Consider the following 15753-nt stretch of genomic DNA (forward strand, 5'->3'; position numbering starts at 1 on the left):
CATAAGTTTCCAATGTAGCATGTGGCACTTTAACTTTAACTACAGGGACGGATGGCCTGCTGTTATATTCATTGGTTTAGGAGAGTAGACTGCGTGATTGTATTCGGTGTAAAGGCACACACCCTTCACTCCCTGCCCAGGTGCTATGTGCCAGGCACTTCATTAGCCTAGCACTGCAGATGGACACCAATGGAAACAGGCTTTTTGAGCTTCATTGTTTGTGACTTGTTGTTCATTAAAATCAAATTACGTGTCAGGAAGCATAACTTGTACGTGCCGTAGTGCAGTGATTGCTCAACAAGCTCTTTGTCTTGCCTCAGTGCGTGTCTGTGTTTGTCTTACATAGTCTGCAAGGCAAATTCTGTTCATTGTATGCACCTGACGGATACATTTGGGACAACATTTTTTTTGACATGTGTTTAGGTTTGTATGATTGTAATGAGTTTGACATTAGCAGAACCTTGACTTCACTCATTATCAATTCATGCCGATACTGTGGTTTAATATTTTTGACTTTATTGTGCCACTAAGAAATGAATGTCTGGTTGCTATTGTTAAAATACCAGTATGAATTAAGATAAGTAAGGCAACTTTTTTTAACATCTTGTTTGAATCCTCTACCCAACTTATTGAGTCTTTTTGGTGGTGGTGGCGAAGTCCATAAGGACTTGGATTATGAACCGAAAGGTCACTGGTTCAAGTCCCGGAAACACAAACTGCTACCAAGGTGTCCCTGAGCAAGGCACTGTTCCCTGCTACCCGGGCTATGTGCATAATGGCAGCCCACTGCTCCAAACACTAGGATGGGTCAAATGCAGAATGTATATTTACTCTCTGTGGGCCAATAAGGGTATATTATTTGTTCTTCTTTGTCTCCTTCCTTCTCTCACAGATCAAATATTTACTGCTAGAAACCTTAAGTATATATTTGCTTAGTCATTAATCATTTGTTTTGAAAGAGAGCAACACATTGGATTTTTTTCACTTTAATTGACAACTGTGTAAAGCAAGTCCTCTTATCGGCACAGGCCAAGAGATAGTGTAGTTTTGCCTGGAGGATGTAGGGATGGAATGAGAAATACTGCTGCAGGAAACAATGGTTTTGAGAGTCCAATTTGCCCTTGAGGTCTTTATTATTAACCCAATAAAAAAACTCTCATAATGTTGGGTCCAGTAACTGTTTAAGTCACTTTCTGTTTTTTCCTGAGCATCCTTTTGGTTGTCTGCCCATATTTCTTTTGTTCATTGTAGACTCACACTCTTACCATTAAGGTGATAACCCAATACAGATTAATTGTCTGTCTTTTCCTTTGTTTTCTGTGATGACAGCCAGACAATAGGTAATTATCCTGTGTGTGTGTGTGTGTGTGTGTGTGTGTGTGTGTGTGTGTGTGTGTGTGTGTGTGTGTGTGTGTGTGTGTGTGTGTGTGTGTGTGTGTGTGTGTGTGTGTGTGTGTGTGTGTGTGTGTGTGTGTGTGTGTGTGTGTGTGTGTGTGTGTGTGTGTGTGTGTGTGTGTGCATATGCAGAGAGGGGGCAATGGGTTGGCATACAGACTAATTCATGCCCTGGCCAACACACCTGCTGCTGCATTTGTACACTCTTATGCAAACACAACCACACAGTTTTTCCAATCAATCACTTAGGTATTTTAACATCGACTGCTACATCTGCAGCTATAAAAACAGCATATAAATGTAATTGCCTTTGATTCCAGCTACATCTCTGCCATTATTGAATTAGCCAGGACTGGCTAGTGAGAATCAATACCGATGTTATCACAGTGCCCCAGGTGAGTAAGATATAAAGAGAAAATCAGGTGTGACAACATCTCCTCCATCATCAATAGAGTTGCCTCCTCTCCTTTTCTTGCCATCGACCACGTATTGACTGCTGATGAGGCAGAGAATTGATCTCCACTCTCGCTTACTCTCACTGACAGGTGATTTAACATAGGCAGTGAGCAAAAGGCAATCAAAGGAAATGGGTGATAGACAGTGGATGGGAAACAAAGAGAGGGAGAGGTGCAAGGGAATTAAGTGATCCAAAGGGAAGTAGAGTGGTCTCTAATTGGAGGCGTGTGGGGGCTCTGAGGTAATCAAAGAGAAGGAAAACTCACTGCAGTACCAAAAAAAAAACGATTAGCAGCTTCCAAAAGCTGTCTGGGATGCGCACAGTGGATGCAGAAATGAGAACTGTGAACAGATTCAGCAATGTCCATTACCACGGTTACCACCTTGCTGTTTGTTCACACTAGAACTCATTTGCACGGTTACACCTTTTGATCTGTCAATGGAAAGAATGGCAAAGAAGATTTCAAAGCTTATGTCTATATTGATGACCATCATTGATATCACATTGGTCATCATCAAAATCTCTAATTATTACTTTTGTAGTTATAAAAAACAAAGACTTTACAAAGTGCTTCACAATTAGAAACAATAAAATTAAACTATAAATGCACATTTGTCCTGGCTATTTTCAGGTTCCACCCTTGAGTATCATGTCACCTTTATAGGGCTGTTGGAAAAATCTATATTGCATATTGTGCACTTATCATAAATACAATATGGATTTTCTATGTGATTTCTATGCGAAGGCCATATCTTTGTCTTTTTTTAGTGGAATGTATCATTCTAGATTTAAAACCCATTATTTCACAATTTGCATTACAATAATGGTCCTTTGGGTGATATTTATGGAATTACTGCTCTCTTTTTATCTTGAACACCTTTAAACTTGAAATGGATTTGGTGTCATTTCTTATATGGTTGAGAAGGCCTATATCTACTGGGGACTACTGGCAATATCTCCACCTTACACACAACAGTCATTTAGTCAAAACATATCGACAACTGAGGCAAAACAATCTGTGAAATCCATAGCGGTGTGTGATGAACGATGCAAAGCATTTCGAAATCAATCAGTAGTTTAAACTTATTCTGGTGTTCCACCAGCTTTATTGAGAGTCCCTTTCAACTAGATGACATTTTTATTTTCCTTGCTTTCTTTGCACCTTAATATTCATGTCATGTCCTCAGAAAAGCCCTAACAGCGAATCATTGGGTCTTGTCAGCCAGCAGGAAAGTTAGACCATCAAAGATAATTGCATGCTAATGTTCAATAAGCCTTGTAAGTCGCGGCAGATAAGTGTGGCTGCCAAACAGCCTTGCCAGGGGAAAGCACATCTAATCCCTTGGCTGTGGCCGGGGAAAATTAATACTAAGCTCCTTTGGCCAGCCACTTCCAGTGTGGTTGGTAGAAACAATTACACAACGGCCCACCAGAGCACAATTAATGAATAAGTGAGGAAGTACCCAGATGTGCACATTATAACATAGATGCATCTACCCACTATAGCTGTACAAACAATTAAAAGTTGTACTGAAGGAGTAAAAGAGGGCTGTTTGTTTGAGTTCACTGGACAAAGGAGTTTATGCAGAGGAACCCCATTCATCATGCCCCCCCCCCCCCCCCCCCCCCCACACACACACACACACACACACACACACACTCTGCTGTAGTCTCTGTTTACATTGGGGCCTGTTCCTATATGATAGCTAATTAAAATATGCCACAAAAGAGACCAGGCATAAAACTCTTCATATATTTAGAAACTATAGCTGAATGGGTTTATATTTCCCTCTAGAGGGATTCTACAGTTATGATCCTGAAAGTCATATACATAATCTATTCAATGGATTTCAGATATTTATTTCAGTTTGAAGCTATAAACATCAGTCTCCATTTTTCTTTTTCAGGAAGCTGGAAATAAGGGAGGCTTGAGGAAAGCGTTTGTGATCTAATCAGGATTGAAGGCTGACCATTCACATTTTCAAGCATGTTTGTGGTGATGTTCTTTCAAGAAAACGATACATGTAGTGATATCAACAGGATATTATAAAGCAAGAGGTAATAAAAGCAGAACATTGAAGCAAACGCAGACTGTCTGTTGTCAAAGCAGGAGATCAGGAAATAAAACAAAGACAGTGTCTGAAGTATTTTGCAAGACATTTCAGAAGAAAACAACAAAACAACAGCAAAATGCAAGCAAATAATTCAAACTGACCTCGGTTTTTCTTTCATCCTATTCACTGGTTAACATGCAACTTTATATTTACCTTATGTGCCACTGCCCTCTTTAGTTTTGTAACCTCTGATAAAGGGTGATGGACGTTAGGCTCTTAGGAGATAAGCCCAGTCACTGCCTCCAACGGAACACCCTCTCGCCTCTTTATTAAGAACCTCCTCCTTTGTCATATATAATATGATAAGGGGATACTGGGTGGCAACACTTTTTTTTTTTGTCAAACTAAAGATGTATGCAGATGTACAATTCATGACTTTCTAACTTGCAAGCCAACTTTCCCCTCTGTATGCATTCGCTCTGCATCCTCTCCTAGTTGTCATACAGTGCTAACAAAAAAAAAAAAAACACTTTCAATTACTTTACATACTGTGTACAACAAGACACACGTAAACACATTGCCAACAACTGCGCAATCCATTTTGCCTGACCAGTGCAGCTCTCTGCCTCTTGGTAATTTATTGCTGAGGCTGATATTGTATTACAAGATGTATTTGCTCTCTCCTCTAATAAGAACATAGATTACAAGCAACACTGAATTTACTATGGGCATCCCAGCTGATTGCTTGGCCTGCCCGTGTGTTAGCTTATATCTCTTTAAGCGTCAGCGACTGGCTATGTACATTCATCCGCTAAGCCTTAAAACAAATTATAATCGATCTTGGGCGTGATGAAAAGGGTGGTCCTGCTGCAATTTAAAAAGGAATGCAAGGTGACAAGGAGAGCAGTATCACAAATAGCTCCTCTCGGATTGTGTGGTGCAATAACAAAAGCACAGTAACTACTGAGATGCATAAGCAGTTCAAGAAACAAAAAGTTACATTTTCAGGTCAAATCTGGCCAGGATGTGTTCTGTAAATTTGTTGGCTGTAAATGATTTGGAAAAAGTGCAGAAAATACTACTCAACTGCATTAGATATTATAATAAATAACCAAGAAATTCATTTATAAAATCAGCATTTTAAGCTTGAGACGTTTTGACCTCAAGGGGCAAGTGTAAGATCTTATCCTTATAATTTCATTAACCTTTTAACCTTGGTAAGTAACTTTTACTCTAACATGGCACAATTACACATTTTACCATAGTGAGAATTTATTGAAAATACAGGAATTTCAGATATTAAAATAATTTAGTAAATGTGTTTAATTGCAATTGATTTGCTTAGTCTGCATGGAGCCGTGCAAGAGCACACCACCTACAGTACTGATCAATACTTTAATTCCAGCCTTCTCCCTTGGCACCAGAGTATTTTCACTAACTATGATTTTAATTAAAGTGGTGGTATTTTTTGGAAGATCACTTGAGGAGGTTTCACTCTGCTCTATGACTTACTGTTTAGTCTCACTGCTCAAGACTTTCATTCACTATGTATGTTTGTGAGGCCACAGGTGACATTTGAATATAATTCCAACCTATGACGCCTGCTCTTTAGAATTATGTGCTTAGGGTTATTGGACCTTTAACAAGTTTGATTTCTGTGTTCACATTGGCTGTGCCCTCAAGCAATGCCTCAAGGTAGCTGGATTTATTGAAACGCATCCCACAGATCAAACCAATAGTGCAGAACCTCAACAGAGAAATTTTAGGTATTGTCTTGCATGCTGCTCTGGTCAAAATATTAATAAAGTATATTCTAATTCAACATAAAAATCATCACTAGAGTCCCATCTTGGCCCCCTTTGTAAATCTCATTATAGAATGTTTTGACAACAGAGGTACCTCAAGTTGGAACAATCGGGAACAGTAATGCATCTGGACATTGAAATGCCTCTTGCTCTGTCTTCTTGTCATCTTGATGCCTCACACATAAACATTAAGCCGTCTGCTCGTCAGCGTGTTCCAGTGGTTTAATGGAATAAATTATCTCACCAGGCTGACAGCTTTAGACATGTCTGTGGTATATAGCATGCAGTCTCCTGAATGAAACGTCACTTCACTATCTGACAGGCTGATATACGCGAGATACTTTCTTGGTTGTTGAATAAGACATGCAGTCTAGATGCAAAATGAGTCTAATAAATGTGTGTGACACCGAGTTGCAACATTTTCTTTTTCCCTTTCAAGAAATGTTTTTGAAATTGACTGAAGTTTGGTAAACAAACTGGGCTTAATTAAAAATGTCAGCAGAACATTGTAATTAACGAAAGACCTCAATCTTACTATTTTCCTCTCTTATTTGGAGAAGATTACTGCAGTTCCTCCAATGTCCACAAGGAACTGGGTCCAAGTTAGTTCCTGTAGAGTCTGATGTTAGAATGCCATACATTACAAAATAAATAAACATGTTTACAGCCTGCTAAAGATAAATGTGTTTGGTTCTTATGATTTAGTTATCTTTTAAAAATGACTGATTTTTTTCCAACCCAACCCTTTAAATAGCTTACAGTAAGGCTTAAAGTCAAAAGGTTAAAAGGCTTAGAGGTAGTCCATCAATTGGAATGTTCGATCCCTGCAGCGAGTCAACATGTCTGAGTGTGCTTTGTCAAGATACTAAACCCCAAAATGCTCCCAGTGGCATGGCCCACAGTGTGTGATTGTGTATGAAGGTTAGCCTAGCTGCCTCATTTTAATTGGTGAATTGGTGGATACTGATGTGTCATGTTTGGTCGCGAAGACTGAAAAGGCTTCATAAATTTAGTCCATTAATCACCACCTTTATCATCTTCAGGCCTTGCTGGTCGCTAGCCACTTAGGTTTCTCTGACTGTGTCTTCTGATGATGATGAAGATTATTGGATTAGCTAGCGTTTAGCTTGCGTTGTCACTGACAAAACGGTGATAGCTGGAGCCACCCATGTGTTGTTGTTGTCTACAGCCTCTCTTTGGAAACATATGGGTGACTATGACCATGTTATGAATTGTCTTCAGACAAAAGAGGATCTCCTCAGGCATCGGTGTGTTTTTGTGACATGCCTGCCTCCTGTTGCTACTAAACCTGGCTGCATTTGTAAGAGTGCAGAAATAAGTAGCACACAAAAACGACTCTGATATATGTGATATGAATCCCAAATATCGTTTAAGCATGTCACTGCTGAGAAGCATGCTTAACATGCAGAGGGTACATACAAAGTAAAGCCTGTTCTAAAACATGTTCTATTTCGTAATGGAAATTGTGTAGCCTGATGTTTTCATATTCAAAGAAACCCATAATAGCAGAGTGAACCTGGATCAACCTATAGCTAAAACAACTCTTACTTTAACTGATGGTTTTGAAAATTCCTAGTTCCAGGTAAATCCTGTCACAATTGTACAGGTTTTGGATAGTATTTGAATTCGCAATAATATTTATTTCATTTCTATTTTATTTTATTTTCAGTCTTGGTGCTTTACATTCCGCTAAGCTTTCTCCTGCCGAGTGAGCTTTCATGTCCCAAACATTTTCTTGCAAAGAAATCGACAGGGATAAACCATTAAAAGCAACCCACTGCACAAACGACTCACACACGGAAACACAAAATACTTGTACGCACACATACAATAAACACAGAAATACACACATGCATCCATTCCCACCTTCCACCTGTGGAAAGCCCTGGGTCCACAAGCCTGCTGAGAAATCATTTCCCGGGCAAGCGAGCGAGGCAATTCCGTCACAGCGAGGAGGGAAAAAGGCTTTTTTTAATGGGGAAAAATGGGAGGCAGGGGAAGAGTTAGCAGTAGCAGCCAGGATAATTGATGGGAACTGTTTGGGTACAAGATTAAGATTCATGGGTAGGACCACACATGGGGGCTGGAAACCGGTTTGCGCTGGAGGCATGAAGGATATGATGCACTTTGACTGGCCTGCTGGCTTAATTGATAGAATGTCGTCCCAGGTGCAGTGTCTAAAAGAAAAACTATCAAAAAGGACTTTTCTCAATCCTAGAATGTGGACCAACACCTGGGCCTGAATCGAGGAAGACAGAAAAAGACAGGGATGGGATGGTAAGGGGAAAAGCTGGTGGAAGTCCAGAGGCAATAAAGACAGGTTTGCACATGGGAGGTCAGCAGTTCCTACACCCAGAATCACTTGGAAAAGGCTTGCAAATAAGTATGAATGTTACACTTCCCTAATCCTCAACAACTACCCTTGAGGAGCCTTTTAGCAGTGTGCTTAACACACGACTGCCCCTGTGGAGCTTCTCAGTGGCCAACAATAAAAGATAATGCTCCTGCTGTGAATGTAACAGAGTATGAATGAGAAGTAAGATGTTCAGGACTTACCTGAATACTGTTACCTGTGCTTCAACAATTACTTTTTTACACAATGAAAATCTTTTCAATCCCTCTTTCAGTCACTGTTTGATGCTTTTTGTAGAAAGATAACTCCCAAAGCTAAATACAATGTGTAATACTTTATATTATGAGATGCCTTTCAAGCAGCAATTTGCAAGTTCACCCTTGGTAAATATCTGACCCACTGAACTGACTGTGATTAATACTACGGTGGGAATGGTTAAGAATACAAATGAAGTTGTGCTCTAAATCTAAAATGAAAAAGATAAAAATTGAGGTAGAGATGGAAGAATAGGGGTCAAAACTGGAAGGAGATGAGAGGAGGTTATACATGTAATATTTTAACATCAATAAGCCTGAACGGTTTCAATTTCCCTGTAGTTTCTGTAATGAAAGGACACATTTATGAGCCTACGCCTTTGTGTTCTTTGGTTCTGCAGACAACAGGAAGAAGTTTATTGTACTTTATTGAAAACAAATAATCTCTGTAAGCGGGACACTTTGTACAATTAACCCTCAATTTGGGCCTCTTTCCCTCCTGAATTGTCATGGTTACTGTCACTCTGTGTTAGGTTAAAAGTCATTTCCTCTCCTTAATATTTTTAGGCTAGGTTTCCTGTGCCTAATGTGGACGTCTGAGCCTAAACCAAATGTAATTTCATGTCAAGATCCTCAGCATGTTGCTAGAATTACAGTATTTTCCTTCTTGTGCACACATCCAGCACATGCCCGCCAATTTAGGATGTGAGCTGTTCATTTGACCCCATTGCTCAGCCTATTTGTCGTCTCTTTTTAGCAGACTATGGGGATATGAACCACCTCCGGGGTTTACTGTTTCTACTATTAGCATATAAAGAGCATGAATTTAATTCCACCTTGTTTTAGCAAGGAGCTTCTGAGACTGCAAGACCAAAGGTAAAGTCTCACTGGGAGAACTGAAAGCAAACTGACTGTGATTGGAGAGACTCTGTCTGAAGCTCATAGAGAGTCAGGTGGTTATGCCATGAAATACAGTAATCATACGTTTAGTCTTGAATGCAGATTTTCTGATGCATGCACAAACTTTCTTAAACAGATTTGGGAAGAGCCCAACTCAATCTTCAGGAGATAGTTGACACAGTTGACTTTCTTTGGGTTTTTTTCCTAACTGACCTCCTGAAGTCATAAAAAATCAAACAAAGCCAGACCTTAAAATGCTGATTAAATCAAGCAATAGGAACAATTGGCAAAACCATAGATATGTTAATTGATGTTCTGAAACAAAAGTACATTCTAAACTTAATTTATTGGACCTTAAGTCCAACAATATATAGGAAAGTTGATCCAAAGCATAATGCACTATAAACCCTGTTCCACCATATAATCTACTGTGTTCCCACTGAGCCAAAGTCAGCTGTGAGGTTCTTGCTGAGGTTGGATGAGCTGTAAGAACTCTTAGGAAGTGAGAGAAGCCGGCATCTCAAACTTAATCAGGGACATTTCTTGGCGTGATATTTAATCAAAAATGATTTTCAGTAAACTTTCAGGAGAATCCAGGTGCCTGAGAAGAGGGTCAACAAGCTCAACTCGTCATACAGCTGCTTTTTGAGAGGCATGATCGGGCGCATTATAAAGGAGGTTAAACAGTCTCTATCATCATCCACCACACTCACAGTAAAATCAAGCTCTGAAACAACATAGTGCTTAGCACTGTCCAGAACAGCTCTGGAGGGTCTTTTATTACCTGCTTCCATCTTTGCTTGGGCAACGGATGATTACTCAACATAAAGAAGATATCCACCCTCTTCCTTATTATTGCGGCGTTGGAGGAAAAGATGAGTGGTTGTATTTGGTTCTGTAATGCTCCATAAACTTGCATGCATTTTATTGTCAGCATCTTACTTAACCTGGTTCATTTTGCCCTCCACTGGATTTGCAGCTGGTGGTCACACACTCATGTTGTTATATGTTAATTATTTTGTTACAAATGGTCCCTCATGCAGTATACATATATATTTGTGATAACCCATCATATACCTCTTTCTTCAGCAGTTAAACCTTTCTCCTCTATACTCTGGCAATTGCAGTGCCATTTTCACATACATGTATTCAAAATGACATCTGTCAGACTCACTTTAGAATTTCATGTTATAGGCTCTCTTCTTTTGAAACTGTTTAAACATGTTTGTGCTCCCAGCCACTTTGCAGACTTTGTGCAGCCACTCAGTCATCTGTGCTTTTGCACTGCTACTGAATGTACATGATTTCATATTTACAGATCCACTGCATTCACATTGTGATACCGGCTTCATCTTTAGCCTGCCATTTGGATACTTTGATTGCATTTCATGAAGCTCATTTGAACCACCAAACCAATTAAATCCTAAGAAAAAAACATTTCCATCATTTTGTTTTGCCATTGAATAACAGAAAGCCGTTCAGCTAATCTGAGATATACCCTAATTTTAGGGACAGTTCATTTGAAACAACTGTAATTCAACAATTTAAATTAAAGTATATTTAAGAAGAAGTGTAAACACGATTATGTTTAAATTGTAAAAAGTGGGTTTATACATATATATTTGCAAACATTGATTTTAACTGTGACGACTTCAAGACTTTATAATTGTTTATAACACATCATACATGATTTACCCCAAAGACTAATTTATTTAAACAAACAAGCAAAGTTTTTATTTAAATGTGCATACTAAACAGTTTTCTGTAATGCTGCTCTTGTGTGTTACCAGCACCAGGAGCCATAACTAAGGGTCATGTGTGCACATGTGGACACACACATTTATAGTGGTCAGTGTAGGGTCTAAAAGGCTTTTCACTACCACTAGTGTCAGCAGCGCACTCAGTCAAGGAAAAGCGGCTAGAGGATTTGAGGTAATGAGGTGTGTGTCAGTGTCAGCCAATCACTCCCCTGTGACTTGGATGGATTTTCCTTGTCTGAATCCTACAGAGACACAGAGATTATATTGGTGAGAGAGAATAGATGGACAGGGTGCAGCATTTATACGTGTTAGGCATCGGAAAGAACAACACAAAATGTTCACAAATGTTCTCGTTGACTCCCTGGAAAGCTGAATTAGAAAATACATTATGTTCAAATAATGAAAGAATTGACCAAAAGTATCATCCTTATATTCTCGACATCAATCTGAAATATTTTCCACACTTCACATCCAGATATACTACAATACAAAGTTGTATTGTCCATTTTACTCCTTTGTAAAAGTAACCGTAACCATCAACAAAAGCCACAAACAAACACACGTACAGACAGAGATGACAGTAGCATAGTATCGGCATGCTTCCACTAAAAGCCTCCACTCCCTGCTTCTGTTTTCTGTCCTGCCAGACCAGATTTTCTCATTTTCATTTGCAGTATCACTGGGTCACACCAAAAATATGACAGACTGAATTGTATGGATTTTAAAGCATTATTGATTATTATAAATAACTACTGAAAAAATGTTAGTGAAATGCACTGGAAGTTAAATACATGGTTACACATTACCCGCAGGCTGTTTTTGCATTTATAGGCTGAGGAGGAGTTTAACAGTTTGAGCTCATATTGTGAAGTTGTTATAGCTCACTCTGTTATTTTCAATTTCAGTTGTTTTTGGGGGGTCAGAAGATCTCTAAAAGAGACACACTGACATATTATCAACCTATAAAGTTGCCAAAGATAATAAGTTGGCAAACAATTGCTTTTACACCTCCAGCAGGCAGAGAGCAAAAGTAGCAATCATTTGAGTGAGTTTGTTTCTGGCCACCTGACAAGAGTGAGGGGATGTCAATTTCCCCTCACTCTCATTTTAGCTCTATTTTGACATCTGCCAACCCCTGAGAAGAATATCTTAGACTTAACTTGGTAAATGTTTGACTTTATTTACCCAACAGTTGCTTGTCTAGGCTGTCTGTGGTTTGGTGCTGAGCAGGTAGTGTACACAGTCTGTTTATCAGAGCTTGTTTGCTGAAAAATGGCTGCCTACTGCTGCAGGAAAAGGAGTTAATGGGGAGGGGGAAACAGAACAGTAAATGTACTGATCATACACATGGACCACTTATTAGAAATAGTTATTTGTAATTTTTCACATTTCGCCAGGTTCTGTGGGCTGCAGACTGGCAGCTACAGGGTACTCTCTGGATAAATCCCACAAGGTGTTGGGGTTGTGTGCACCAGTGAGGGAATGAATACTAATTTATGGTAGACCATATGGAGGCAGCGACAGCGATGTTGGTAGGTGACCAGAGCTCAGAGGGCAACGTGAGGTTAGTGTTACTGGACCGTGCCGTCATCGCGAACACTTATCTAGATATTGGTTCTGATGCTTATTAAGCCGCTCAGCAGATGGACAATAATTTGGACCATGATTACAATCAGAAGCAGTGGCTTGTAACTCATACTTAGTCAGAAAAGCTCATCTAGGGGACGTTCAGGACAAAGGACAGCTCTGACCTCAGATGTGGCACTTTTATTTGACAGAAAATGTAGTATTTTATGTCCTGCCTTAGGCAATGTTTGAATGCAACTTTAACAAGCTGCTCCTTAATTCAATGCATGTTAGCCAACTCGGCTATTGACGGTGTTTACTTATAGAAGTGACATTTGCAACTTTATTTAATTCAGTCAGTTACTGGCTATTCGGATGACCTTTTGCTGGCTTCATAGGCAGGAGGCTATAAACCTCAGAGACTCACCAGCTTTATAGACATTCGATAATAGCACAAGACACTATTGATGAAGTTGTTTTCTGCAATACCTCTGAAATGAATGGGGCAAGGAACAAAAACCAAAGAAGTGTTGTGACTAAGAAAACCTGATTAGGATATTTATCAACAGAATATAAGAAAATGCAGCTCAGAGGAATTGTGGTTATTTTCCAAACATTCAAACATTTTTTTTTGTGCGTCAGTGTTTGCATTCTCTCTATAGCTGACTGTGATAGTGTCAGAGACGGTGAGGGATGCATTCTGGTCTTGTCTGGTGGCTGTCTATTGGACACACATGGGGGCTGAATGGAGGCCATTTAAAACCAGCCACCAACACATCCGTCCCTCACAACGTTTTTGACTGATTTGTGAGAGAAATATAGATGGTTAGAGAATATATACAATTTTTCTTTATGGTAGGAAAAGGAGTGAAATCTGGCTCCTCCACAAACATACAGGTTTGCCTTCACCATATTCCATTATTTTGTCATCATTCTGAAAGCAATGATTAACAATACTCCTCACATGCCCCTGTCTATGTCAAATCAGCGGAGAAAAAAAAAAAAAAAACACTTTCAGACTATAGAAATTGAGCAAGATATGCATTTCCACCCATTGGCTTATAATCTTCTCATTAATTACATGTACTGGAAAATCCTGAATTATTATGATTCATTGCCTTAATCCATCACTTCTGAGATGAAATTCCCTGCAAACAAATTAAATCAATTTGCCCACATGGTAAAATGTACTTTATATGTGAAAGAGAGACATTGAATCTCATTGGCATTCTCTACTTTACGTTTGCCGGGGAGTGAAATCCATCAAACAGATAATATGGATTCTCTTGTTTTTTATAGAACAGCCGTAAGTAAACAATATGGACATTCATCTGTTCTTGCAGTCTTTTCCTGCATCATAGGCACTATGTAAAATAGTCTTATTGTGTGTCCTCCTGGGTGGGCAGTACGCCCTAAACTGAAGAGCAGAGAGGGTGTTTTATGCAACCTTTTCTGTGATATACAGGCTCAGATGTAACACATTGAGCATGCAGACAAATTGATTTGATCAGACACTGAGTAGGGGGAAAATACACCCTGAGGTTTATCGTTTACGACCAGCCCACGTTCATGTACAAGCAGACGTATCACCAGTAGGATCTCCGAACTTTGCAGTTAACCTGCAACAGTTCACACCTCCTATATATACGCTCCACACAGCACAGATGGGTTCGTTGTGGTTCACTTGGCAGTCAGCATCATCTCAGCCTCATGCAGGGCTATGGTCTTTCATAGTATTTCGTTAGAAATCACACGTGGGAAGAAGGAAAAAAATCACATAGATTTCATATAGCTCCAGACAGATTTCTCAAGTAAGCAGGCTCCCTGAAGGCTTGCTTGAGGAAGCAAATGGGTATAAAAAAAGTAAATTTTACCAGACATCACACACCATAATGCCCGTTTCCTCTGATCTCGGCGTCCTGCCCCAAGGGTGCAATAAGAGTTTATTACACCTATACTCACTTTATGACCAACCCTCTACCCTCTACCTCGCTCCCCTCAAGCCCACGCTAACTGTTATTGAAAACACCCAAGTCTGCCATATATCATTCCTGAGCAGCGCGTTATGCTTTATGCAACCTGGTTAATCACCACCAGCTCATATAAGGGTATTGTCCAGGTGACAATGCAATAGCTCCGCTTATCTAATATCTGCTTTGATGTGGGAGTTTTTAAACAAAATCCCATTTGTCTCTACAGCCTGTGTTGCCTTAAAGGTTGAGACCTCCCACTTCCCCCATATGTATCTGTAGTGTAATGAAGGGGAGTAAATAGGAAATAGAATTGAATGATTTTGCAGAGATAGCCTGTGTGTGGGGAAAGTAGGGAATTTGAGTTTGGCTTAGTTTATTGCTAGCCAGGAGTGGGGGATGTGTGTAGCAGAATATATAAGGGACTTTGGATTAAAATGCAAAGCGCCAGTAAAGATCTTTGAGGGTGGAGGTGTTCGGTGGAAGAGGTAACAGCTCATGGGTGACAGTGTGACAAGACTCAGGGAAGGACCTGTCACCCCTTCGTCTCACTGATGGCTCCTCTGTCATCAGGAGCGTGCAGGTGGGAGAAGCTACACCGCCATGGCAATGCAAATGAACCCAAACGACAATACTTCAAAAGAAACAATGCAACTATCTTTATCTTTAAGTTGGACGCAATTCAGCTGCTTTTTTTAAAAACACAATATTTTACATTCAAACCGTGAGAGCTAGTAACGCTGTCAATGTGGCTTGTGGTTTAAACCCAGAAAGGGACACTTTCAATGCAGGCTTCAACCAAATCTCTAAATACATCTACTATCGAAGGGGTTGGTGGAAGAATGTGTTTATGTTTTATTTTGAAAACAGACTTTGGGATATTTATGCTTTTTTTCTGCGTCTATGTATTCATATGTTTGTGTGTATGTTCATGCTAGAGTGGGCAGCAACATCTTATTGGGCAGATGGCTTGTGTCGTCATGAAAGGGAAGGGGGGGGGTAATGTGTGATGGGTGAATATGGGTCTGTTTAATTAGTTGTCAAACGAGCAGCCCAGCTAGCCACTAAAGAGCTTTCATGTGCCTCGAGGGGTGATGTGACGTGCAGTTTTGGTGCAGTGAGGTCCAGCTACTTCCTAGTCTTATAAGACCCAGGCCAGCTGAGCAGGTGCTGCAGATCACTGTCCATGGTCTCATGGTCTCTCTGAACAACTATTGT

General features: G+C 39.8%; 1 protein-coding gene across 2 annotated transcripts in view; it reads left to right on the top strand.

Moving 5' to 3' along the window:
- Positions 1 to 15753, top strand: part of LOC134867508 (receptor tyrosine-protein kinase erbB-4-like) — a 252825-nt gene that overhangs the window by 105389 nt on the left and 131683 nt on the right. The window lies entirely within an intron of this gene.

Source organism: Eleginops maclovinus, chromosome 7 (assembly GCF_036324505.1).
Source record: "Eleginops maclovinus isolate JMC-PN-2008 ecotype Puerto Natales chromosome 7, JC_Emac_rtc_rv5, whole genome shotgun sequence".
NCBI classification, from domain to species: domain Eukaryota; kingdom Metazoa; phylum Chordata; class Actinopteri; order Perciformes; family Eleginopidae; genus Eleginops; species Eleginops maclovinus.